This window comes from Eriocheir sinensis, chromosome 57 (assembly GCF_024679095.1).
Source record: "Eriocheir sinensis breed Jianghai 21 chromosome 57, ASM2467909v1, whole genome shotgun sequence".
Lineage (NCBI taxonomy): Eukaryota > Metazoa > Arthropoda > Malacostraca > Decapoda > Varunidae > Eriocheir > Eriocheir sinensis.
In genome coordinates this window covers 2,089,799-2,113,432 of record NC_066565.1, presented here as the reverse complement: position 1 = coordinate 2,113,432, position 23,634 = coordinate 2,089,799, and the positions used below count along the sequence as shown (strand labels likewise).

General features: G+C 45.0%; 1 protein-coding gene and 1 long non-coding RNA gene across 51 annotated transcripts in view; both read right to left on the bottom strand.

Annotated features, from left to right (window-relative positions):
- The window catches only part of LOC126984507 (uncharacterized), a 65,755-nt gene that overhangs the window by 19,028 nt on the left and 23,093 nt on the right, over positions 1–23,634 (bottom strand). For 3 of the 50 annotated variants that reach the window (XR_007736889.1, XR_007736890.1, XR_007736894.1), the window contains one exon: positions 4,587–6,526. The exons of 42 other annotated variants lie outside the window; for them this stretch is intronic. The gene's annotated coding sequence lies outside the window, so the exon portion shown is untranslated. Of the gene's footprint in view, positions 1–4,586; positions 6,827–23,634 lie in introns of those variants that run through there. 5 more of the 50 variants (XR_007736888.1, XR_007736892.1, XR_007736895.1 and 2 more) reach the window with 4 other exon arrangements.
- Positions 1,619–4,462, bottom strand: LOC126984520 (uncharacterized). Its single transcript, XR_007736957.1, has 3 exons — positions 3,047–4,462; positions 2,715–2,962; positions 1,619–2,630 (listed from the first exon to the last, which is right to left on the bottom strand). It is a non-coding gene; the product is annotated as an uncharacterized LOC126984520 (long non-coding RNA).

Below are 23,634 nucleotides of genomic sequence, written 5' to 3'. Positions count from 1 at the left end.
TATTTTAGATCGTCCGTGAGTTCAGCGCCTAACATAACAGCCCCAATCTATTTCCACAGCTCTCTACCATATTTTAGATCGTCCGTGAGTTCAGCGTCTTTCTCCTAAATTTACGAATCTTGACAGTAACTTTAAGCGACGTCAACCAATACCCGTGTTTTCTCAGAATTTACGAATCCAAATTGAAACCATGCTGACCACTATCCATGTTTTCTTTGTCATTTTTTTTACTTATTTACAAACTTTATCTCACCTTTCTGTACTTCTTTATAAACTTTAGCTCACCAAGTTACCGTCTCAAGAGTTGCACATCCTTGCCCCGACTAACTCAACCATTCCGTAAGACTTTCTCCGAGATGTTTTGACTATACTGATAATCTTCTATTAGGGATTCAGGTTGGTATCAGAAGACACAATCGCTTCTCACATTAACAATTTCTGAAGGTTAAAGAGTGGGTCAGTCGGGTTCTAATGAGTGTTTCCTTAGGTTCAGGGTACAGAAGAAGGGTCAAACTAACACCAGGGTCATGAAACTACTCCTGGAAATCCCCACAACTCCTATGAAAGCCTTGTCAAATATGTGTTTTCTTAGGTTCAGGGTACAGAAGAAGGGTCAAACTAACACCAGGGTCATAAAACTACTCCTGGAAATGCCCACAACTCCTATGAAAGCATTGTCAAATATGTGTTTCCTTAGGTTCAGGGTACAGAAGAAGGGTCAAACTAACACCAGGGTCACAAAACTACTCCTGGAAATGCCCACAACTCCTATGAAAGCCTTGTCAAATATGTGTTTCCTTAGGTTCAGGGTACAGAAGAAGGGTCAAACTAACACCAGGGTCACAAAACTACTCCTGGAAATGCCCACAACTCCTATGAAAGCATTGTCAAATATGTGTTCTTTGGCGGCGAAATGTCTACAACCCTCAGTCTCTTGAGTTGCACTAAAGTATGGCGACTATGCCTGATGAACGAGCCTCCCATAACCCACTCAGCAATCCCAGGCAGCCGGCGAATACCCTCTCCTTGTCTTGATTAATTTCTCGTGCGTTCCGATAAACACAGAGGTCGTGTTGGAACAGGAAAATAGAAAAAGAGAAAATAAACTCTTGGGGCACGACAGCACAAATTCGTTTAACTTGCGGGTCGAAACATTTCCAATCTTGATGTTTTTTTTTGTCTCTGTCTCTCGGCTATCTCCCGCCTCTCATGGACAAACTTGCGTACAGCCTGTTAGTGAATGGAAGCGTAAATAAAAACATTGCGAGGAAGCGTAAATAAAGCGTTGCAGCCCTTTCGTGAGCGTAAAGCAAACAGGCCCAGCACAGGTGACTGAACTGGTAAGAACAAGGACTGGAACCTGGAGAGAGTTAACCCAGTAGCTGCGGGGATCATGTTTCTTAATGGTCCCTCTAAGCGAGAAAAACGAGAAAAAATCATCACTCTCACAAACCATTTCGTAATATATATCGAAGCATTTGTGATCAGATTAGGTATCATCTATTTTGGGGGTTATATCATGGCACAAATTTGGCCCGTCGCTACTACATGGTAAAGCCACAAATTTGGCCCGTCGCTGCTACGTGGTAAAGCCACAAATTTGTCCTGTCACTACTACACGGTAAAGCCACAAATTTGGCCCGTCACTGCTACACGGTAAAGCCACAAATTTGGCCCATCGCTGGTACACGGTAAAGCCACAAATTTGACCCGTCACTGCTACACGGTAAAGCCACAAATTTGGCCCATCGCTTCTACCAGGTTAAGCCCCGTTCACACAGCGCCGACTCTGGGCCATGACAACCCAGCGTCTCCGGTCTTGGGTGTGAACTGTTGATGTGAAAAGGTCGCACATGTTCGGAAAGAGGTCTAGAAACAATCGCCAGATGCTGATTCGGAACAGTGTGAAGGGGGCTGAAAAATCGCTGGGTTGTCGTGGTACAGTGCAAAGGGGGCCTAAGTGAATTTATATAACGTAAACACCAACTCGGGAATGGACCGAAACATCTTTTATTCAACGTGCAGTGCCATTTCCCTGTGTGCTATATTTAGGGCACTTGTGGGCAGCCCTAACCTAGCCCTCTGGTGGCACGGGCAGACATTAACAGTCGAGAAATAACCCTCACTGGAAAATGTCTGATTACGAACGCGATTCTTTTTACGTTATTTTAAGCGAAGCCGAGGGAAATGAAGGTTAAATTAGTTAGTGTGTTAAGAGGCCTGTTAGTCATCCTATATCCCTCTGGTGGCACATGAAAGCAATTATACCCCTGAAATAACCCTTGCTGGAAATTATATGATCATGAACGCGATTTTTTTGATGTTATTTAATGTGATGTCGAGGGAAATGAAGCTTGAAATAACCCTTGCTGGAAAATGTCTGATTATGAACGTGATTTTTTTTACGCTATTTAAAGTGATGTTGAGCGAAATGAAGCTTGAAATAACGCTTACTGGAAAATATCTGACCATGAACGCTTCTTTTTACGTTATTTAAAGTGATGTTGAGCGAAATGAAGCTTGAAATAACGCTTACTGGAAAATATCTGACCATGAACACGATTCTTTATGCATTATTTTAAGTGATGTCGAGGGAAATGAAGCTTGAAATAACGCTTACTGGAAAATATCTGACCATGAACACGATTCTTTATGCATTATTTTAAGTGATGTCGAGGGAAATGAAGCTTGAAATAACGCTTACTGGAAAATACCTGACCATGAACATGATTCTTTTTACGTTATTTAAAGTGATGTCGAGGGAAATGAAGCTTGAAATAACACTTACTGGAAAATATCTGACCATGAACGCTTCTTTTTACGTTATTTAAAGCGTTGTCGAGGGAAATGAAGCTTGAAATAACACTTACTGGAAAATATCTGACCATGAACGCTTCTTTTTACGTTATTTAAAGTGATGTCGAGGGAAATGAAGCTTGAAATAACACTTACTGGAAAATATCTGATCATAAACACAATTCTTTTTACGTTATTTAAAGTGATGTCGAGGGAAATGAAGCTTGAAATAACCCTTACTGGAAAATACCTGATCATGAACGTGATTCTTTTTACGTTATTTTAAGTGATGTCGAGGGAAATGAAGCTTGAAATAACACTTACTGGAAAATACCTGACCATGAACGCTTCTTTTTACGTTATTTAAAGTGATGTCGAGGGAAATGAAGCTTGAAATAACCCTTACTGGAAATTATCTGACCATGAACGCTTCTTTTGACGTTATTTAAAGTGATGTCGAGGGAAATGAAGCTTGAAATAACGCTTACTGGAAATTATCTGACCATGAACGCTTCTTTTGACGTTATTTAAAGTGATGTCGAGGGAAATGAAGCTTGAAATAACCCTTACTGGAAAATATCTGTACGTTATTTTAAGTGATGTCCAGGGAAATGAAGCTTGAAATAACACTTACTGGAAAATGTCTGTACGTTATTTTAAGTGATGTCGAGGGAAATGAAGCTTGAAATAACACTTACTGGAAAATATCTGACCATGAACACGATTCTTTATGCGTTATTTAAAGCGTTGCCGAGGGAATGAACTCTTACACTGCCCAATATTAGTTAGTAAGATAAAGGCAATGGTGGGCAGCCGTAGCCTAGCCCTCTGGTGGCACGGGAAGGCATTAACAGTCCCGAGATTATCCTCACCGTAAAAAAATTTGATTGCGGACACGACTCTTGCATTCTCTAAAGTGGAGCCAATCTGACTTAGCGATTTATATTAGGTAGTATGTGAAGGGAGCTGATGGCGCCACTATAAACACTTGCCTGTGCCATGATGGGCTGGGGCCGACTACCATCCAGGCCCCTTAAGCAAGCGTACCGGGGCAATAGGCGTAGACGTAAAAAAAAAAAATAAATAAATAAATAAAAATAAATAAATAAATAACAAAATAGCCTCTGTTATGGGGCGTGTTGAATGAACGGTTGATTATGCTGTTCTCTTATCTTGTTATGTGTTCTTCTTCTTCCTTTTATATAGAGTCCTCCCTTAAATAGTACGGTTTCGGTTGAATGTGGATTTTTATAGATTTTTTTAGTATTTTTGAATTTCCCGACGGGCAGGAAATTTGAAAGTCCTAAAAAGATCTACAACAATCCGCATAAAACCGGAACCGCACTATTGAAAACCGTACTATTTGAGGGACGACTGAACTAACTCCACCTTCCCTCTCTCTCCTTTTATCCGCTAAGCTCTGTCTATTCCGTCTAACGTGTATTGTTTCCTATTTCTTTCCCTGTCTCTCCTCTATTTCCTCCTAATCAATCTTTCCTCCTCTCCTTTGCCTATACCTCTCTTTGGATTCTTTTTAGGAGCAGTGAGTAGCAGGCTTTTTTTTATATTATTGTTTTCTTTTTTTGTGTGCCCTTGAGCTGTCTCCTATCTTGTATAAAAAAAAAATTAAAAAAGAGTAATGTTTGTCCGTATAGCCCTCTGGACGCAACTTTTTTAGATTCTTTAACCGTGTAGCAGCAACAGGCTAAATTTGTGGCTTTACTGTGTACCAGCGACGGGCTAAATTTGTGGCTCTACCATGTACCAGTGACAGGCCAAATTTGTGGCTTTACCGTGTAGCAGCGACAGGCAAAATTTGTGGCTTTACCGTGTACCAGCGACAGGCTAAATTTGTGGCTTTACCGTGTACGAGCGACGGGCCAAATTTGTGGCTTTACTGTGTACCAGCGACAGGCTAAATTTGTGGCTTTACCGTGTACGAGCGACGGGCCAAATTTGTGGCTTTACTGTGTACCAGCGACGGGCCAAATTTGTGGCTTTACTGTGTACCAGCGATAGGCTAAATTTGTGGCTTTACCGTATAGCAGCGACAGGCTAAATTTGTGGCTTTACCGTGTAGCAGTGATGGGCCAAATTTGTGGCTTTACTGTGTACCAGCGACGGGCCAAATTTCTGCCATGATATAAATCCCCAAAAATAGATGATGCATAAACTGATCACAAATGCGTTTATATATATTATGAAATGGTTTGCGTGAGTGATGATTTTTTCTCATTTTTCTCGCTTAGAGGGACCATTACGAAACATGATCCCCGCAGCTACCACTGGGTTAAACTGGTGTCGCAGAAAATGAACTCTCACCCTTCAGCCCATTCCACGGCATAAGCAACGTAAGAGCGAACGCAGTGATTGGAGCGTAACAGCAAGAGTGAAAGTCCCACCGGTCTCGACACAGAAAAGACTCGGCAGATTGACCCGGCGACCCCTGAAACCTGAAATATACCCGTGAAAAAGCAAGACTGGCTATATAGGAGGATTTGGGACAGCGTTGCCAAATTGTCGTACACTGAACACTACATTTATCATTTTTAGGCTCCAAGACTGTCGTAACCACAAAAATAACGATAGAAATTTAAAGTTATCGTTAAAACTGTTAAATATTGATGGTTTTCGTTTTTTCTGCTATATTTATCGGTCAGAAACTAAGAAAATGCAATGCGCTGAGTACGATAATTTGGTAACGCTGATTTGGCAATTTTTAGTAGACGTCAAGTGAGCAAATAAATAACAGTGAAACCAAATTGTCGAGTCTGTGTTGGCATTGTCTCCCATGGGTCTATTTCACCCCTCTGCTCTGCCACACACTCCCAACACCTTTTTTTTTGAGGGGTTATCTCTACTTATCGCAGCACATAAGAAACTGATCTGTTCGGGACAAAACTCTGCCTAGGATTCGAACCCAGACGCCCAAGACAGGATGCAGGCACTAGCACGGAGGAGCCAAACGGGTCTGCAGATCAAGGCCTTTGGGAATGTTTATCTATGTTTCAGAACACTATGATAAGACCTAGCTTATAGCAGTGACGTTTGGTACATGTAAATTTTAAGAAGAATCGTGACTTTTTCCTATTTTCCGACGAGATAGAAGTAAAGAATGAAACTCGTGAAGGAAGAAGTGACAAACAAGAATGAATCACTTTACAAGAACACGACGTGATTTTTTCGCCTGAAGTAAATTATTATAAAAATCGTGACTTCCTTATTTTCTGCCGAGATGAAAATGAAAAATAACTGATTCTCGTGAAGGCAGAAATGGCAAAACACACACATAAAGGACCTCACAGCAAAACCTAATTCACTGTCCTATAATTTCGTACCAGTAAACAACACCCAAAACAAGGACTTTATTTTCCGTCGAGATGAAAATTAAAAATAACTGATTCTCGTGAAGGCGGAAATGGCAAAACATACCTCAAGGACCTTACAGCAAACCCTAATTCACTGTCCTATAATTTCGTACCAGCAAACAACACCCAAAACAAGGACTTTATTTTCTGCCGAGATGAAAATGAAAAATAATTGATTCTCGTGAAGGCAGAAATGGCAAAACACACACATGAAGGACCTTACAGCAAACCCTAATTCACTGTCCTATCATTTCGTACCAGTAAACAACACCCAAAACAAGGACTTTATTTTCCGTCGAGATGAAAATGAAAAATAATTGATTCTCGTGAAGGCAGAAATGGCAAACACACACATGAAGGACCTTACAGCAAAACCTAATTCATTGTCCTATCATTTCGTACCAGTAAACAACACCCAAAACAAGGACTTTTTTCCATCGAGACAAAAGTGAGATAAAACCGACTCTCGTGAAGGCAGAAATGGCAAAACACACACCTCAAGGACCTTACAGCAAAACCTAATTCACTGTCCTATCATTTCGTACCAGTAAACAACACCCAAAACAAGGACTTTATTTTCCGTCGAGATTAAAGTGAAAATATAACTGACTCTTGTAAAGGCAGAAATGGCAAAACACACCTCAAGGACCTCACAGCAAAACCTAATTCACTGTCCTATTATTTCGTACCAGTAAACAACAACAGTTCCCGAAAATGACCTCTCTTTCGGCCACCTCTTTGGATTCTTTTTAGGAGCAGCGAGTAGCGGGCTTTTTCTTTATTATTGTTTCCTTTATTGTGTGCGCCCTTGAGCTGTCTCCTTTGTTGTAAAAATAAATATATAAATAAATAAATAAACAATGACTATTTTCCGTCGAGATTAAAGCGAGATAAAACAGACTCTCGTTAAGGCAGAAATGGCGAACGCACATCCACGCCTCCGCTCAGACATGCAAGGAAAGCCAAGAGAAGCCAGGCAGGAGACATGACACGACTGAAGCTTGCGGCGAGAGAGTGCGGCAGCGACTCGGCCCAAAGATGACATGACGAAGGAACAGGGGCGGAAGTGTATCAGCGAGTTACCCCAAACATATTGACATGATTTAGGGTACGGAGGTGAAGGGAAGCTCGTATATGAATTTGATGTGCCGTGAAGTGTATGGCAGTGTCTACGCCCAAACATATTGACATGATTTAGGGTACGGAGGTGAAGGGAAGCTCGGAAATGAATTGAAGTGCTGTGGAACCCTTGCAATGTCACAGCGTTCTATATGCAAAGAGGTGAATGTGAAAGGCCCTAAAATAAATGTCCCTTGCAATGTCAAAGCTAAATGTAAATAAATGTCCCTTGCAATGTCAAAGCTAAATGTAAATAAATGTCCCTTGCAATGTCAAAGCTGAGTGTTAAAGACCCTAAAATAAATGTCCCTCGCAATGTCAGACCTAAATCTCAAACGCCCTAAAATAAATGTCCCTTGCAATGTCAGAGCTAAATGTAAGTAAATGTCCCTTGCAATGTCAAACCTAAATCTCGAACGCCCTAAAATAAATGTCCCTTGCAATGTCAAAGCTAAATGTTAAAGACCCCAAATAAATGTCCCTTGCAATGTCAAAGCTAAATGTTAAAGACCCCAAAATAAATGTCCCTTGCAATGTCAAAGCTAAGTGTTAAAGACCCCAAATAAATGTCCCTTGCAATGTCAAAGCTAAGTGTTAAAGACCCCAAATAAATGTCCCTTGCAATGTCAAAGCTTAATGTGAAAGTCCCTAAAATAAATGTCCCTTGCAATGTCAAAGCTAAATGTTAAAGGCTCTAAATAAATGTCCCTTGCAATGTCAAAGCTAAATGTTAAAGGCTCTAAAATAAATGTCCCTTGCAATGTCAAAGCTAAATGTGAAAGTCCCTAAAATAAATGTCCCTCGCAATGTCAAAGCTAAATGTAAATAAATGTCCCTTGCAATGTCAAAGCCTCCTATATGGAAAGAAGTAAATGTTAAATGTAAATATTTTTCTTGCGTCATTTTTCTTCATCATTTCAATCTTTTAATTTATGTATGTGATTTTTTTTTCACATTTCCTTTCCCTTTCCTTTCTTCCTCTCCTTCCTTTCTTCCTTCCTTCCTTTCTTCCTCTCCTTCCTTTCCCTTTCCTTTCTTTCTTCCTTCCTTCCTTCCTCTCCTTCCCTCTTTCCTCTCCTTTCTCTCTTCTACTTCCCTCCTTCCTTTCCCTTGCCGTTCTTCCTCTCCTTCCTTCCTTCCTTTCCCTCTCCACTTCTTCTCCCTCCTTCTTCTCCTTTCTCTATTTTCATTCCCTTCTTTCCCCTTCCCTCGTCCTCTTCCTCCTCTCCTCCCTTCTTCCTTTCCCTCCTTTTCTCTTCTATTCTTCTATTCTATTTCTTTTCCTTCCCTCCTCCTCTTCCTCCTCTCCTCCCTTCCTCCTTTTCTCTCCCTTTTCCTCTCCCTCCATTCTTAACCTATCACCCTCTCCCTTCTTCTTCCTCCTAACACTGCTAAGACTATATTTCTAAACAGTGATCGCCGTGGCACTAAAATGGCGGACAGCACGATGGAATGTTCAACAGCACATCACTCTATTGGAATGTACACGAGATATAGATTTAGCAACTTCTTATTTTTCTTTGTTATGTATATTTTTTTGTCCTCTTTCCCTGTTTTTTCTATTCCTCTTGTTCTTTTTCTTTATTTTATTTTCCTTTTTCTCTTTCTTTCTGTCTTCCCTTCCTTCCTTTCCCTTCCCTTCCCTTCCTTTCCCTTCCCTTCCCCTCTCTCTCCCTCCTTCCTTAGCCTACTCTTACCAAACCCACAAAATTTTAAGTATAGATATAAAAATTTGTATTGCATAAATTTTTTCAAGTAAATACATCTATAGCTCCATAAATATATCTCTAGCTTTAGCATCAACGGTCAAATAAATATATATATCGCCCTGGACTTTGAATCAACAGCGAGGTAAATAGAACTATACGAAACAGATTTAAAAGACACAAAACGGAAAAATATATATGTAAAACCCGCATTGGTTAACCCGATACCGTTTTCAACACCTGAGAAAGTTGGAAAGTTTCGTTTAGTCGGCGCAACATCTGTGGTCATGTGCCGGAGAGAGACAGAAGGGGAAGGAATTACAGAAGTTCCGACACCTGAAAGTATCGTTTAGTCAGCGCAACATCTGTGGTCATATGCCGGAGAGAGACAGAAAGGGAAGGAATTATAGGGGAAGTTCCGACACCTGAAAGTATCGTTTAGTCGGCGCAACATCTGTGGTCATATGCCGGAGAGAGACAGAAGGGGAAGGAATTATAGGGGAAGTTCCGACACCTGAAAGTATCGTTTAGTCAGCGCAACATCTGTGGTCATATGCCGGAGAGAGACAGAAAGGGAAGGAATTATAGGGGAAGTTCCAACACCTGAGGGACTACACTCTACACCGAGGAGAGATTTCGCACCTTCCTATATATTTCCTTCCCTGTACTGTCTTACGTCACTCCCGTCCCACACTAAAGTGCTCCAGATGACATATACACAAGGTTCCTGTTATGTGACTCTCCCTTAACACAGAGACTTGGGAGGCTAAACCGTACACCGAGGAGAGATTTTGCGCCTTCCTATATATTTCCTTCCCTGTACTGTGTCTCGTGTAGCTCCTGTCGCACGCTAGAGAGAAGCAGATGACATACACACAAGGTTCCTGCTATCCGACTTTCCTCTAATGCAAGACACCCCAGAGGCTAAACCGTACACCGAGGAGAGATTTTGCGCCTTCCTATGCACCTCCTCTGCTGTACTGCGTCTCGTGTAGCTCCTGTCGCACGCTAGAGTAAGGAGGTGGAACAGGTATTGATCCAGACTTTCCCTCGCTAATTTTGCTTTCCACGACGTTCCTCTCCCTATACCTACGTTTATATTTATCTAATTCTCGTCGCACGCTAGAGTAAGGAGGTGTAACAGGTATTGATCCAGACTTTCCCTCGCTAATTTTGCTTTCCACGATGTTCCTCTCCCTATACCTACGTTTATATCTATCTAATTCACCGGTATCAACACTTAACGACATGACTGAAGATGTGATTGTGGTTATATCTTGTTTTCCCTTCTCTACTTTCTTTTTTTCCCAATCTTTCTTCCTTCCTTCTCTCTTCCCTCTCCCTATACCTACGTTTATATCAATTTAATTCACCGGTATCAACACTTAACGACATGACTGAAGGGTTGGTTACGCTCATGTCTTTTTCGTTTCCCTTCTCTATTTTCGTTTTTTCCTTTTCTCTCTACCTTTTCCTACTTTTTTCCCCTTTTCTCTCCTCTACTTCCCTCCTTCCTTTCCCTCTCCTTCCTCTTCTCCTGTTTTTTCTATTTTCTTCGACATTTAAACTTTGCATCGGTAACCTCGACGCTCTCGGTCCTAACAACAACAACTTCCCAAGGCCACAGAGGAGGTTAGTCAGGTTAGGTTAAGGTTAGGTTAGGTTACGTTCCCACGAGTGTGTTTTTACGATCATGGTGCGGAAGCCTTGTCAAACTACCACCAGGCTCGTAACACTACCCATGGACATACTAACACAGCCTCCACTGAAGCCTTGTCAAACTATCGCTGGGCTCGTAACACTACCCATGGACATACTAACACGACCTCCGCCGAAGCCTTGTCAAACTATCGCTGGGCTCGTAACACTACCCATGGACATACTAACATGACTTCTTTTCCCACGGATGTGCAACTCTTGTGTACCTCTTCGACAGTACGGATAAATTACATTCGCTCGGATCACGGCTATAATTAAGTGCCTGTCTCTCTCGGAAATGCTACTTATTATCATTATTATTATTATTATGATCCAAAAACGGGCCTCAAGGAAAAATAAAAGCTTGAAATAGGCCTAAATGGAGTCCTCTCAATGGGCAGAATCGGATAGGAAATCAAAAATAAGTCTCGTTGTTGATGGTTCGAGATGGTGTGTGTGTGTGTGTGTGTGTGTGTGTGTGTGTGTGTGTCTGGGCATTAAAAATATTTGTTGTGATAATGAAAGAGAAAAAATGAAAAGTTTAAACACAGAATCCATAACACTTTCCTCAACACATCGGAACACAAACAAACAAACAAACAAACAAACAAACGAGGGAGAACCAGATAAAACAGAAGGAAATGAACAAAAGCCGGTCACCATAACACACACCAACCCTCCACAAACCAAAAAAATAAATAAATAAATAAAAAAAATAAACAAAAAACAAAAAATATGACATCACTGAAAATACCAATAACACGGAGATGGATAAATAAATAAACAACAGACGCGGGTAACTTATCTAGCGGAGGCGTGGATGTGGAATGAAGCGGAATGATAGGGAGGAAACGGAGGGGGTGGTATGGGGGGTGGTATGGACATGGGTGGTGGATTGGGGCATGAGTATAAGGGTTTGTGAGTGGGTCGAGGTGAGGGTAGTTCAAAGCGCCGTGTAGCACTGAACGGAGCTTAGCATGGCAGTGCGTGTGGGTGTAAACCGCGTTCCCTTGCAAGGACGTTTCCACCTCCCGCCCGCCCGCCCTCCCAAGCAGCCCCCCCCCCCCTCGCCGGGCATTCGTGCACCATGTGAGGCGTCTATTAGGGTGAAATGCTTGGTTAAGAAAAAAATTAGCAGACCACAGTTGATGGCAACCTCAGAAGAATAATTTTTGCTTTTCTCATTCACTTTTAGCTCTTAATTTTAGTGGTAAAGAACTCATAAGGAAAGATTTTGTTTGTTCGTAACTTATTAAGGCCAATGATTTTATGGTACCTGCACCGCCTCTGACTTGTGGCCCAGCACAGCACAGCACAGCACGCCATACACTACCCGCTACCACTCACTGGGCTGATGCTGGCTAGAGTGAGTCACCTGGCCTACCCTCACCCCCGCTGCCTCGCTGGCGGGGCGGCAGCACAGCGTGCAGCAGTCCCCGCACACAGACTAAGGCAACCTAAATCTCCTTGCGGCCGCGTATGTGGTGGGCACGGTGGAGGTGCTTGTGCAGGTACCACTTGCTCTTGAATTTATTGCCACAGATGCGACACTCAAAGTTGAGCTCATTGCAGGACATGTGAATGTTCTCCAGGTGCTGCTTGAGGTTGCCCGGGGAGCTATAGGTGCGCTGGCAGATCGGGCAGGGCAGGGGCTCAAAAAGCATGATCCCTGGGGGTGGAGAGAGAGAAGAGCCGTCAGCCCTGGTGAGCCAGGCAGCAGCAACAGCAGCAGTACAGCAGCACAGCACCAGCAGAGGGCTACAGCCACTCCCCCCTCGCACCACAAACCAACAGCCTCATGCTGGCCTCGCGGCCCGGCCCGCCGCTCCCTCTCACTCTCGGAGCGGTCCCCGGGCCGAGGGTCATGTCTTAAAGCGGGACTCAACACGGCTCAGACTATTACATGGCCAGGCAAGCGGCAAAGCTTCCCCCGTCTGGCTCGGGCAAACTGGCAAGGCAGACGCCACAAGGGACAGGGGGGATCTGAGGTGACTGATTTTGTTGGCAGGGCATCTCAAGGGACAGGGGCACCTCACTGTGCCGACGTGGCCTCCACACGGCGCTCGGGGAGTGAGCCGAGCGCGTGGGTGGCGGGAGAGTGACTGGGGCGGGACAATGACGGCTGAGTGACTGTTATGACTGGTCCGGCGGGGTGGCAAGGCAAGTCTGACTCCCCGAGGCCAGGACTCTTTCCCTCCAGCTGTTGGTTTGTGCTGCTTGGTCATGTAGCACAAGGCCTACGCTGTGCAAGCGCCGGGCGGGGCACTGAGCGCGGCACAAGACAGCCGGCCAAGGGTTGGGTGAGGGTGAGGTTTGGCAGCCCGGCCTTGCACAGCGTAAGTCTTGCAATGAAAAAGAGTAAGCTTAATCTAGTCTATGATTTTGGAAAAGCTCTGTTATGACTAAATGGCATAGATAGTGTTATAGCTATTGTTACCATTTCAATATCAATGAATTTTCAAAGATTTTTTTTTTTTTTGGTTCAAATTACTTGTATTAGATTTATGCTCTTACTTGGTAGACAAACAAGGCCTATAACAATAAGCAAATCAAAACAAGATCAGGATGTAATAATAGGAATAAATTAAAATTCCGTAAAGCTAACATTATAAAAAGGAGATGGGCGGCCAGGGGGCGGTAGGGGGAGGAGCCCCGCCCCCCCGCCCCCTGGCCCGCCCCGCCCCAGCAGGTTGTACACCCAGAGATCAACCTAGAGTGAAAAGTCTCAGCCTGGAGTTTAATAGAAAAGGTTTTGTATCGCGAGGAGAACTACATTTTGGCGGTGTTTTCCGTGTCTGATGTGAGGCTAGGTTAGGTTAGGTTAGTGTGACCAGCGGCAGCGGCAGACCTCTCAGTGACCTCAGTCTGCGCCGCGCCAAACTGTCGTCCTCCTCGGCGACACAAAACAGTAAAAAAAAACGGTAAAAAATTTTGCCCTGAGCAGAAGGCAGCTCAAGTGTGTAGGTCATGCAGAAGTGCCCTCCACCACAGCCAAGACCACCACCACCACCACCACCACCACCACCTCCACCACCTCCAGCACCACCACCACCCAACAGAACCGTGAAGGCATGCACTATGCAGCGAGGGGTCATGCAACAGGCTAGTTCAGGTTAATCCACGCTACGTCTACCAAGCCCACACAAGCAAGCCGCCCACCATCTCTGACAATGGCTTGCTAACTTGCAGGTCTCCAAGTCACGTATATACACAACTTCTCGCCAGACTTGGAGGTGGAAAAACAAAAACTTCGGTAATGATAACTTAGTAACAGATATACTCAAAAAAAACTTTCTCTACCCTACAGGTACAAGAAACAAAAAATGGGTAACTCAATCAAACGGGTAAGACCATGCGCTTTCTAAGTTACACGAAACCGACAAATTATGATCTATGACATCTGCGGCACCTACAACACCAATGACACAGTGATGGCTAATGCAGAACACAAGAGGAGCACACTATGTCGCCGAGGCACTAGTGAGCGAGGCATATATTGTGGCAGCTGGTGTGGCCTACATACCTACACGACACACTAGGGGGTGAGGGGATGTGTGGCCTTGGGGTGACCTCGCTCTGACGTGCCAGACAGGGGCGGCAAACGAATGGGAAGGGGAGGTGACAGCAACAGGGGCTCCCCTCGGCCGGGAGTCCTGTCCTGGGGTCCTTCGGGGGGGCTATACCGTGATGGCTCTACTGGGGAGGCGGAGGCGCTGAGACCTACGATACTCGCTGCCTCCCTCCCTCCTCGCTCACGCCTCCTCCGCCTGTCTGTGCGTCCCTGGGCGGCACTGCTCCAGCCTTCCTTCTTGCATCACTCTGAGGGTGCGGCAGGGACCAGCCAGCCAGCCACCCAGCCAGCCGGCCAGCACACACCACCGCCCTTGGGAGGCTTGGGGCGGGGTCAGGGTCGGGGTCAGGGACTGGGGTGTGTTCCTTCTCACTTCACTCCTCCCGGACACTCCCGCCACACACTCAGGTCTTGCTGGGCCTTCAGGGCTCTCACTGCTCAGGGGTCAGGTCGTGGCGTCACCGCCGCCGCCACTGCCGCCGCCGCCGCCGCCATGGCCCGGCCCTGCCTGGGGGGCGGTGCAGGGCGGCCCGGCTACCTACTTGGGGCGTGACTCCTAAACTGGGGTGAATGCAAGGTGGCGGTCCAAGCCTGGGGTGGGTGCGGCGGGCAGCCTGAGTGGTCCAGAGGCGCTGCTGCTGCCGTGAGGAAACACCCAGAGTGTGTGCAGTGCAGGCGGCCGCCCGCCGGCACCCGCGGCGGCGTGGCGGCCGGCCGGGCGGGTGGGTGGGTGGGTGCGCCGCGGCCTGGTGCGCTCAATGACAACAAGACACGTATGCTCTGCAGGTGCTTGTACCCCATGCAAACAAGTCATAAGGAAACTTGAAGCTACAAAAGTGTATTGCACAGGCATAAAATTTGTGAACATGAAGACAAATGTTAGATAGTAGTAATACAGACATGGAATAGACAACAGTGTTAAGATATAACAGCCTGAACACTGCCTGCCTGCACGGGGCCCGGCACTACACCCTCACTGTACACCACCACACCACCACTCCCACAGGGGAGCCTCCACACACCACTCCTCACAGGGACACAGGCTTCATCATCATCAAGGTTAGGTACAAATAAACATGGAATAAACTCAGGATTAAGTTAGTAAGAACACTCCTGGCACGCCTCAATGCAGGGTTACCTTCCTCAAGGGTTAAAGGTAGAGACACGGAGAAAACTTTATTACTACTTATATATATATATATATATATATATATATATATATATATATATATATATATATATATATATATATATATATATATATATATATATATACATATATATATATGGAATGATGCAAGTCAGTACTAGGACACTTGTAGGATGATTTTGTTGTTATTGAGGTCATGCAGCAACCATGAGGGCCGGGGGGTACTGCCCCCTGCCCGGGGCGGGGCGGGGGAGGGGGTCAAGCCAATTGGGGTCTAAGCTTGCACACTCCTAAACAATTCTCAAACTGCTCACTGTCAAGGCCAAGTGTGTGTGTGTGGCACCACAGCCTCCACACACACACACACACACACACACACACACACACACACACACACACACACACACACACACACACACAGCCTGGAGCTGGGGGGAGGGGGGCCTTACTGTATGAGGTAACATGCAGGGAACACTCAGGCCTCTGCCCCGCCACACTACCCACACCCCCGCCGCCCCGCCCCGCCCGGGTGCCAGGCGGGGCCGCGGGGGTGCCTGCCCTGCCCCTACCCCTCTACAGGCCCCAGGGGGCCCCTACCCACCACCACACACACCACACCCCAGACTGGCAGGACAGGCAGGGACACAGGACAGAGGGAGGAAGGAGGTCACCAAGCAGTCTCCACTCACTCCGAGGCAGAGCTTTTCCCTTCACAGCTACACAGACAAAGAGCTAAATAATGTGTGTAAGAGACGTGTGTGGCGTGCCTGGAGGAAACAGAGGAGTGTCGGCTGTGTGTGTCTCGGGTTAATGCTTTGTGGTTCAGGAGGAGGAGGAGGGCCAAGGAAAACACTACAACGCTGGTTAATTCACGGCTCAAGGAACGCACTCAAAACTAACAAAAAAACATCTCAAAGTCTTCATGTGTTTTCCCGTGTATTGAGAACCGTGTCGACTGGTGTGCGTCTAAAATTTTCCAAACATCCCCCTTCAAAAGACTGTTAACTAGTGTGTCTTAGGTTAATTCTTGGCTTAGAACACACTCAAAACTAACAAAAAACATCTCAAAGTCTTCATGTGTTTTCCCGTGTATTGAGAACCGTGTCGACTGGTGTGCGTCTAAAATTTTCCAAACACACCCTTCAATAGACTTAACTAATGTGTGTGCGTGTGTGTGTGTGTGTGTGTGTGTGCGTTAATCCATGGCTTAGAACACACTCAAAACTAACAAAAAAACATCTCAAAATCCTCATGTGTTTCCCGTGTATTGAGAACCGTGTCGACGGGTGTGCATCTAAAATTTTCCAAACACGCCATTCAATAGACTTAACTAATGTATGTATGTGTGTGTGTGTGTGTGTGTGTGTGTGTTAATCCATGGCTTAGAACACACTGAAAACTAACAAAAAAACATCTCAAAATCCTCATGTGTTTTCCCGTGTATTGATAACCATGCGACGTCAACTGGTCTGTGTGTCTAGAGCAATACATAACTTAAAATTTTACATAGATCCCCCTTTCAAATCCTTAACTAGTGTGTGCGTCTTAGGTTAATTCTCTAAGGGTTATGATGAAAGCCGAACACTTATCCAACCCCCCAAATTTTCTGTACATTCTCCCAAGACCAATGAAAAGATCTAATGTGCCAGCCTAGCCAGGGGTTGGGTAGGGCACAGAGGCTCAAAACAAGGACTGGGGAGTTAAGATTGAGCTGAACGAACTTGATATGTGCGTTGAGAAGGGAGAGAAGCTGGGAAGGGAGGGAGGTACGAGGGAGATTATGGTTAGGACATTCATTTTAATTGTTTTCCTGCTCTCCCTGTTGGCATATACAAATGTGGGGGAAGGGAGGGAAGGGAGGGGAAAACAAGGAGGGAAGGGAGGGATGGGAAGGAAGGGAGGGGACAACAAGGAGGGAAGGGAGGGAGGGAGGGAAGGGAGGGAAGGGAGGGATGGAAAGGAAGGGAGGGGACAACAAGGAGGGAAGGGAGGGAGGGAGGGAGGAAGCAGGCATTAGTATATTTAAAACAACATTATTGATCATTCATTTTGTCTCCCTGTCTGGAAATATAAATCGGAATATATGTGAAGGGAGGGAGGAAGGGAGGGAAGGGAGGAGAAGACAGGATGGCAGGGAGAAAGGGAGATTATTACCCTTAACCGAGAAGGGAGGTAACATGATTGGGAAGGTAGGAAGGGAGAGAAGGGAGGATAGGGAGATTATTATTGTTAACCGAGAAGGGAGATAACATGATTAGGAAGGGAGGGAGAGAAGGGAGGATAGGGAGATTATCATTGTTAACCGAGAAGGGAGATAACATGATTGGGGAGGAAGGGAGGGAGAGAAGGGAGGATAGGGAGATTATCATTGTTAACCGAGAAGGGAGGAAGGAAAGGAGAGAAGGGAGGATAGGGAGATTATTATTGTTAACCGAGAAGGGAGATAACGTGATTGGGGAAAGGGAGGGGGGGGACAGGGAGGGAAGGGAGGGAGAAAGGAAGATTATTACCGTTAAACAAGAAGGGAGGGAAAGGGAGGAGAGGGAGTGACATCATCATAAAAAATCGTGTTTGTTTCAGCTCCGAGGCAAACAAACGAAAGGCCGTGTGTGTTTGTTTGTGTGTGTGTTTACTGTGTTGCTGGTCAGTGTGGGGTGCTCCGAGACGCGCGGCAGCCCCCTAAGCCTACCACCGCGGCCTGGGGTCAATGGATCACTAAGGAGACCATTGTGGATGTCTGTATTGTGTGATGCAGGCAGGGAAAAAAAAATATATATAAAAAAAAGGAAAGTACAGTCGTCCCTCAAATAGTATGGTCTCTATTGGTTCGGTTTTGGTTTTACGTGGATTTTTTAAGATTTTTTAGGATTTTAAAATTTCCCGACAAGCAGGAAATTTTAAAATCCTGAAGATCTTCCACGACAATCCGTATAAAACCGGACCCGAACTACAGTCATCACTCACAAAGGACAGTTTCCAATAGTTCGCTTTTGGATTTACGTGGATTTGTTAAGACTTTTTAGGATTTTAAAATATCTCAACGAGCAGGAAATTTTAAAATCCTAAATGATCTACGACAACCCGTATATTTCCAAAACCGAACTACAGTCGTCACTCAAAAAGGACAGTTTCCAATAGTTTGATTTTGGATTTACGTGGATTTTTAAAGATTTTTTAGGATTTTAAAATTTCTCGACAAGCAGGAAATTTTAAAATCCTGAAGATCTTCCACGACAATCCGTATAAAACCGGAACCAAACTACAGTCGCCACTCAAAAAGGACAGTTTCCAATAGTTCGCTTTTGGATTTACGTGGATTTTTTAATATTTTTTAGGATTTTAAAATTTCCCAACGAGCAGGAAATTTAAAAATCCTGAAACTCGTTGGGAAATTTAAAAATCCTGAAACTCATTGGGAAATTTAAAAATCCTGAAACTCGTTGGGAAATTTTAAAATCCTGAAACTCGTTGGGAAATTTAAAAATCCTGAAACTCATTGGGAAATTTAAAAATCCTGACTCATTGGGAAATTTAAAAATCCTGAAACTCATTGGGAAATTTAAAAATCCTGAAACTCATTGGGAAATTTAAAAATCCTGAAACTTGTTGGGAAATTTAAAAATCCTGAAACTCGTTGGGAAATTTAAAAATCCTGAAACTCGTTGCGAAATTTAAAAATCCTGAAACTCGTTGGGAAATTTAAAAATCCTGAAACTCATTGGGAAATTTTAAAATCCTGAAACTCGTTGGGAAATTTTAAAATCCTGAAACTCGTTGGGAAATTTTAAAATCCTGAAACTCGTTGGGAAATTTGAAAATCCTGAAACTCGTTGGGAAATTTGAAAATCCTGAAAGATCTTCTACAACAATCCGTATAGAACCGAACCTGATCTATTGGAAACCGTACTATTTGGGGAGCGACTGTTTATATAATCAAACAAAACTATTATGGAGTGTGTGTGTGTGTGTGTGTGTGTGTGTGTTTGTACATGCATGATTCAAACAGTAGTAGTAGTAGTAGTAGTAGTAGTAGTAGTAGTAGTAGTAGTAGTAGTAGTAGATCGTTCTGACTGGTCCCCAAAAAAAACAATAACAACAACAATAGTATACATGGGAGTAGTTATATAAAACCTGGTGTTGGTTGGCCGCCACCACCACAACCACCACCACAACCAACCACACTCCAGTCCACCTCTCATATTAGTCCACTCAACCACCTCCGGGACACCCAACCCATGACAATAACAACAGTCCCGCCAACCACCTCATCCACTCACGCCATTACCATGCATGCCGGGCCCAGAGAGGGGGGAGGGAGAGGGGGGGGGGGGGGGGGCCGGCCACAGTACAGCGAAGGGCACTTACCTTGGAGGTGAGATTCCGAGCTGAGTGCTTGAAGAAGGTGACTAGTGTTTTCATGGTCTGGGGGGGTGCCGCCAGGGGGGGTGGGGCCGGGGGTGGCATTGGTCTCCCCCCCGCCGCCGCCGCCCCCTCCACCTCCTCCTCCTCCTCTTTCACCTCCACTACTTCTTCCGCCACCCCCACCTTCCCCGCAGCCGCCCCCGCCACAACTGCTACTGTCGCCCTCCTCGTGTGTGCTCCAACCAGCGCCTCAGTGTCCGGGTCACACTCTCCACGGGCTCAGTCTGAAGGACATGGAGGGCTGTTAGGAGGACACACGACACACACACAGCCTTATGACTCTGGAGGGGACTATAAAACAAACACACACACACACACACACACACACACACACACAGACCTTAGGATTGAGTAACGCTAAAAAACACAACCACCGAGACATATAGACACCCATGAATTTGCTGTACCCCATTCACTGCTGGGTGGACAGGGGTGTAGGGTATCGGAAAAGCCACCCAAATTTTTCCACTCCACCCGGGAATCAAACCCAGGCTCTCTCAGTTGTGAGCCGAGTGTAGAAGGAAGAGGAATGTTGGAATATGTTTACAGGAAGAGATGAGAGGAAAGGGAAGAAGGAGGAGGAGGAGGAGGAGGGAGAGGGGAAGGAAAGAAAGAGGGACTGTGGAAGGAAGGAGGAAATGTAAGAAGAGGAAGAGGAGGAGGAGGAAGGAGGAGGAGGAATACATCACCATATCTACCTCGCTTTTTTTAAATATATCTTTCCTATTTCTTTTTTCTCTTTTTTTCTTTCTCTAATCTATATAATCTATTTTCCCATTTCCCATCATGTCTAACTTTTTTCAACTTTTCCATACTTTTTCCGCACTTTCCCAACTCTTTTCATTTTTCTATATATACATACTTTCCGTTTCCACCGAACTTTTCTCCTTTTTTATTCGCAAAGCCTACGTAATATAGCCTGCGTCTAAGAAGGGTGACCGCTCCAATCCCTCAAACTACTGCCCTATAGCTGTACTTTCCTGTCTATCTAAAGCAAGTTCCACAAGGGGTGTTCTTCTGGTGATCCGCTGTTCTCTCTCAGGTCTCCGGAGGTCCAGCACACTCGGGTTGAAGGAAATCATGAATGCCAAGTCCGCCAGTCTCACGATTTGGCATTCATGATTCCCTCGACCAGGATGCGCGGATATGTGTCGCCAGTATGGGTTCTGCAAGGGGCGTTCTGCTGGTGATCTTCCTTTCCTGAGAAACTTTTGCTGTTGCCATAGACAGCTTTAGAGCATTCGATAGGGTCTGGCACAAGTCTTTGCTATTTAAACTACCCTCCTATGGTTTCTATCCCTTCCTCTGTACCTCTATCTCCAATTTCCTTCCTGGCTGTTCTATCTCTGCTGTGGTAGATGGTCACTGTTCTTCCCCTTAACCCGTCCGCTGCGATTGGCACGGATTTTGCCTTCACTGGTAGCCTGGTAACATACACTCCCAGGTCTTTCTCTGCCTCTGTGGTGGATAGTGGAGTGTTTCCCATGTGGTATTGGTGTGCTGGATATCCCTTCACTGGTAGCCTGATAACATACACCTTCCAGGTCTTTCACCTCTGTGGTGGATAGTGGGAGTGTTTCCCATGTGGTATTGGTGTGCTGATATCCCTTCGCCACTGGTAGCCTGGTAACATACACTCCTGGTGTGTCTTTCTCTCTGCCTCTGTGGTGGATAGTGGAGTGTTTCCCATGTGGTATTGGTGTGCTGATATCCCTTCACTGGTAGCCTCTGGTAACATACACTCCCAGGTCTTTCTCTACCTCTGTGGTGGATAGTGGAGTGTTTCCCATGTGGTATTGGTGTGCTGGATATCCCTTCACTGGTAGCCTGGTAACATACACTCCCAGGTCTTTCTCTGCCTCTGTGGTGGATAGTGGAGTGTTTCCCATGTGGTATTGGTGTGCTGGATATCCCTTCACTGGTAGCCTGGTAACATACACTCCCAGGTCTTTCTGCCTCTGTGGTGGATAGTGGGAGTGTTTCCTCCATGGTATTGGCACGTGCTGGATATCCCTCTCAAGGTGCAGGACTTCACATTTTCTTCAGTGAATTGTAGCAGCCACTTTTTGATCCATTCCTGTAGCTTATGAGGTCTGACTGCAGGAAATCCACACTCAAGGGGTTAACTCAAAATCTATATATCTCTTGCTAAATCAGTCTAGTATCATCTCCTCTCTCTCTCTCTCTCTTAACTCTCCTCTCCTATCTCTCATTTTTCTCTCTAATTTTCTTTCTTTGATATTTGCTGTGTGTGTGTGTAAAAGCAGGTGTGTGTGTGTGCGCTGAGTCACTCAACACAGATTAATGAAGGTAATCTCTTGCTGCGTAATGGAGGAGGAGGGAGGAGGAGGAGGAGGAGGAGGAGGAGGTGATGCAGCTGATGGTGCTGATGATAATGATTCTCTCTCTCTCTCTCAGCCAGAAAGAATAAGAAAAGAAAGGAAGGAAGGAAGGAAGGAAGGAAGAAGGAAAGAAGGGAAGGATGGAAGAGAGGAAGGAAGGAGAAGGAAGGAAGGAAGGAAGGAAGGAGAGTGAAAAGAATTAAGAAAGAGGAAGAAAGGAACAAACAAACAAATGCGTCGAACAGGCAAAACAAAACAAGAACAAAAGAAAAGAAAACATTACTGATAAAAAGTCCGATAAAAAATCGGATCAACTTTGGTCACGACACACAGCACACACACACACACACACACACACACACACACAAACGCACAAACACATACAACTCCCGCCATTTCCTGCCTCTGTCATCGGTGAATCATTCGCTTTTTCCCCTTCTTCAACCCCATTACATACCCCCCTCTGCCTCCCCCTCCGGCACCCCTCCCTCTATTAATGGCTTCTGTGGGTGATATGATACTGCAAAACTCCTTCCTGAGACATGCTATAGGAACCAATATATAAGAACCAATAATAAGGGTACTAAAACAGGAACTAATACAGAGCAAGCAATAATGGGACCACATAAAGGTACCAAAACAGGAACCACTAAATAGGAACCAATAATAAGGGAGTACCATTAACCTATTTTTTTTTGCTTTGTGGTTTGTGAATGACAAGCAAAACCTCTCTCTCTCTCTCTCTCTCTCCTGTACCGTCACTGTGCTCACACGGTAAAGCCAATAAATTTGTCCCATCACTGTTAAGGACGGTAAAGCCACAAATTTTACCCCTGTCGCAGTGCTACATCGGTAAAGCCGGCAACCCTGTATTCGCATCACTGCTACACGGTAAAGCTTTCACACAAATTTGCCTGTCGTTACATCGCAGCCAATAACCTGGCTCCGATACATCGGCAGTTTAGCCACAAATTTGGTCTGTCGGCTGCTACACGGTAGCCACAATAAATTTGGGTCTGGGTCATTCAGTTACATCGGTAAAGCCACAAATTTGGCTCCTGTCGCTGTTACACGGTAAAGCCATGGCTAATTTGGTCTGTCACTGCTGCTGCTACACGGTAGTTAACGGCCACAAATGGTATCTACCGCTGTTACATAGGTAAAGCCACAAATTTGGTCTGTCATTGCTGTTACACGGTAAAGCTGGTCACAACCTATTCGGTTGCCAGGCATACGGTAAAGCTGGCCAAATTTGGTCTGTCACATGCGTTACATCGCAGTAAAGCTCGTCAATTTGGTCTTGGTCAGCTGCTAAGGTTACACGGTAAAGCTATTAAATTTGGCTCTGGTTGCTGTTACACGGTAAAGTTTTAATAAATTTGGTCTGTCATGCTACACGGTAAAGCCAATAAATTATTCATTCACGCTGCTGGGTTAAAGCCAATAAATTTAGCCAAGTAAA